Source organism: Papaver somniferum, unplaced genomic scaffold (assembly GCF_003573695.1).
Source record: "Papaver somniferum cultivar HN1 unplaced genomic scaffold, ASM357369v1 unplaced-scaffold_21, whole genome shotgun sequence".
NCBI lineage: Eukaryota > Viridiplantae > Streptophyta > Magnoliopsida > Ranunculales > Papaveraceae > Papaver > Papaver somniferum.
The window spans coordinates 2,193,811-2,198,069 of NW_020631041.1; the positions used below are offsets into that span (position 1 = coordinate 2,193,811).

The following is a 4,259-nucleotide window of genomic DNA, read 5'->3' on the forward strand; positions in this document are numbered from 1 at the left end:
ATTAAATCAATCAAACCAATCAAAAACATCAAATACGAGATGGGTTTGTAAAACTAACCTTCTTATTCTCATTTGTGGAGTTGGTTCTTCTTCAATCTCTTCTTCCAGTTGATTTTGTGGTTGATTTTGAGTTTCTTCTTCACTCTCTAAATCTTCTTCTTCTTCAATGGGTTGTTCAATCGCTCGATTAGAACGAGATACTGGCTTACGGCGAACCATTATATAGATGAGTTTAATCGTCGACTAAATTTTCACGAATCAACGATTAAATTTCCGCGGTGATACGATGAAAAAAAAAAGGAAGAAGAAGGGTTCGGCTGTTGTGGAGGAGGAAGAACAAGGGGTTAGGGATATGAAACTGATTTTGGTTTATTGATTATAGGTTTTTGTATTAGGGATAGGGATAGATTAATAGTAATTTAGAGAATTTAAGAGCATATAGGTAATTGAACCATCCCATAGGATACCCCTTATAAGGTCACCCAAGTTAGGACTAGTCCTTTGTATGCCTTGAAAGTTTTAGGCATGCCCAAAATTAGTGTTCGAGCCGATTTAGAGTTTATCGGCCCAGGCACTAACTAAACACGTGCAACCCGGGTGCCTGACGTGAAATACCCATTTTGTATGTCTCCAAAAGATGGAGTCCGGAAGGAAAAAGAAAAACACACTGCCACCTGCAATCCTATATTCCTATGCTTGAATTTCATTGACAAGTGGCCCACCTATCACATTTTCTGCCGCATATCTACCACGTGTGTACTCTGTGGTACCAAAAACGTTGAGATTACCGGAGCAGCTCCTGAACCACTACCCCTAGGCATCTCCGCCGCCGCAAACTCCACCGTCATCCAATTTGTAGATTCAATCTTCAGGAATTTTTTTTTTTGCTCATAAGCCGTAACAGTAAATTTCCTCCCGTCAGTGATAGCATCGTCACTTTTTCTTCGGTCACTGTCAGAAACTTAATGGGTTAAAGGTTTCGTAGATCCTGTGAGTATATTTCAAACTCCATTAGATAATGTTCGATTCCGCTCTGGTCCAGCTATAGGTACTTTCTATCTCTCTTACTTGAATTCTTGTGTGGAATTTTAAGTTGTGAACTTTCTGGGGTTTGTTAGTTTCTCAATTCGACACATGTATATGACTGTTAAGATCTACGACAATGAACAGATCATGAGTACCAAATTCTCAGCTTTGCATGCAGAACCAACTCGTTCTTCTCAAGCAGAAATATTTTCTTTTAAGTTGTCTGATGACTAACTTGAATGACTTTATCTCCTTGTGTCCCAATGTAAATTTACAGTTGAATGATTGGTGGTTTCTTATTCTAATTTGTTATTATATGCATAAATTTGTTATCTAATGATGCTCCTCAGTAGTCATGATTTATAATGATGCTGCAGATGAAAAAACTGACACAGATGGCGAAGCTTCCTTCTAAACATGGGATTTTGCTGTCAAGTTCATTTAGGAGCAGCGGTTCTGAGAACACCATTTGGTTCAGATGATGAAGAGTTTTATGTTGTTAAGATTGCGCAGAATCTTCCATTATGTTGGGCGGCATAAGAAATCGTCTGGCGGATAATTAAAGATAACATTGGTAAAGACCTTACAAAATGTTGTCTTCCTGACTGTCTACTTCAATGAGCCCTTGTCGTCCTTACAATAATGTTACGAAGATTCTAGTGCTCTTCCCTTCTTCATTGAGCTTAGAAACCGAGGTGCTTTTCATCTTCCACTCTTGTGAGTTATAGAGATGTAAACAGAAAGAAAATACTAGTTTTGACTCCATGCAAAACTTATAAATAACAACCTTCCTTTGTCTATTAGGATCTTTCTAGCAATTTTGTTTTATCAAACCCCGATGGTTCAAGTTGTGTCCAAGATCAACTCCTGACCGTCAAAGGTAGAACATGGAAAGGGAAAATGGTTCATCCAAATATTTTTAAAACATGGTACTAATGGGAGTAAAAATTAGTATGGATGAAATGGACACCAAAAAAATAGCAAGGATAAAACTGGATTTATCCTGGCTTAAACTTAAAAAATAGCGAGGATGAAATTGAATGCATCCTGATGTAAATTAAAAATAAGAAAAAGTATTTAAAATGGGTATGATGAAACTGTTTACATCCTGTCTATTTTTACATTTTTGTCCATTTAAACAGTATCAAAATCTAAATATCTTTTTCACCCAAAAATTATTGATTTTGATCTTTTTTAACCAAGTTTGTGAATAGAAAAGCCTAGGTAAGTCTTCATACTGTCTCAATTTCTAGTGCCAAAGCGTAACTACGCAAATTAAGAAGCTGCAGCCAACAAGAGCTAAGGCTATAATAAAATGGATTTAACATAAAGTAAACAAAGTAAAATGAGAATTGTCAAACAAAGGAAATGTTGACACAAGATGTAACGTGGTTCTGCTACGATAGAGAGCACAGCGGAACTTAGAGCATCTCCAATGAGGTAATTAAGAGCATCTCCAATGAGATAATTAAGAATTTCTATATTTTAGGCCACATAGGATTTTCGGAGTTTTAACAAAAAAATCTTCTCCAATGGAAATTTTAAAAACAAATGTGAGGATGATGTGTCAGGTAGTTATTCTCACGTCCTTTACTCCATCCTCTGGTTTTAGAGGTTTCCTTAGAGGATGTAAACATCCTAATCATCAAAATCAAAGATTATTAACGAAGGAGTTATATTTAGGTTTCAAATCAATGGTTTAAAATATCTTCAATTAATATATATGATTTATGGTTAGAGATGGATTTTTTTCACATCCTTAAATTAGAGAATTTTTCTCTCACATTCATAAAAAAAACTAGTACACATAGGATGCACACCGAATTACAATTGGAGATACTCTTAGATTTTGTCGATACAAGACATTGAGTGGGGCATTTTAATTTCCATTGTTTTTATTGTTATAAAGAATTATTATCTAGCACAGCAAATAAATCCCGAAAATCCCTCCTATTTAATTAGGAATAGTATTTGTTATCCAATTGTAATTAAGTTCTGAAAATCCCATGAAATAAGGGACGGAAGCACAAAATCCAATTGTAATTAATCTAGCCAACTTAGATTTTGTCTACCACGCCCATTATAAATTCGTTGCTCAGTGAGCAAGGAAAAGAACCAGAAAAACAAAGAAGTGCAAGCAAGCCTGTAGTTCCTCGAAGCAAAAACGATGTCTGGTCTCACTGCTAGTAAGATGATTATGGCTCTGGCCTTATGCTTGTTGCTGATGAGTGTTTTATCTGTTGAGGCGGCTGGAAGGATTAATGGTTGGTATATTCAGTCACAAGAACTTGACATTGTTTCTAAACAAAGTATACTTTTTTTTCAATCAATTTTGTCTTAGACAAATCAGAACGCAAAAAAAAAAAATAATAAAAAAACGCAAAAAAAAGAAAGAAGCATTGCCCTATTTTATGTCATACGTGAAATTTATCTCTTTTAAAAATAATACGATATATATCAATGATTAACGGACTCTTCACTCTTGTGTGGTTATGCAGCTGATTGTCACAAAGCAGGTAAGTGTATAGATGACGGAGACTGTACTAGGCCTTGCAGCTACCAAGGTTTTTCCCATGGATCATGTAAAATTTTAGATCTTCCTTCTTCAAAATTACATCCGAAGATCATAGGTGTAGATTATGATATGCCGGGAACTTGTTGTTGTCACTAGAAAAGCTTAATTGGTCCATCTATAAGCTTTTTATTTATTTTTCCCATTGAAGCATACTGCTAATAAGAGGATATGTTGTCTTTCATTTTTTGTTCGTAAGAAAACCATGACAACAAAATAAATGATTATTTGAGCAAGGAAAATAATTTCACAATGTTACACTCTCTAGATTTATTAATTTTTTTTCTTCATTTTGTATATATTTTTTTTTTCCGGATACAAAGGACGTAGGAAAGCAACCTCATTGATTACCTGTACAATTAACGAAGTTATAATCCACCGAAGGAAGAGCTTTGGCCACTTTTTTGATTTATGCCATAATACTGCACTAAGCTTCTCGGGGACTTTGTTAGGATCTTTGACAACAGACTGGGCATCTCTTTCATCTATGTTGCAGGGACATATCTAAAAAGATGTGGTAATTGTGTCCGACACACGATCAGGCATAATACAGTTACGACACTTCCGGATACATAAGAAACGCGTCATATCACGTGTTCCGTAAAAACAATATTGGACACTTTACGGACACTAATTAGACATTTTCAGAAAAAAATATAAA

At 35.2% G+C, this 4,259-nt stretch overlaps 1 long non-coding RNA gene across 1 annotated transcript; it reads left to right on the top strand.

Annotated features, from left to right (window-relative positions):
- Nucleotides 1-3,149: 3,149 nt before the first annotated feature.
- On the top strand, nucleotides 3,150-3,834 carry LOC113339785. The gene is made up of 2 exons (XR_003355126.1): nucleotides 3,150-3,290; nucleotides 3,525-3,834. It is a non-coding gene; the product is annotated as an uncharacterized LOC113339785 (long non-coding RNA).
- The last annotated feature ends 425 nt before the right edge of the window (nucleotides 3,835-4,259 follow it).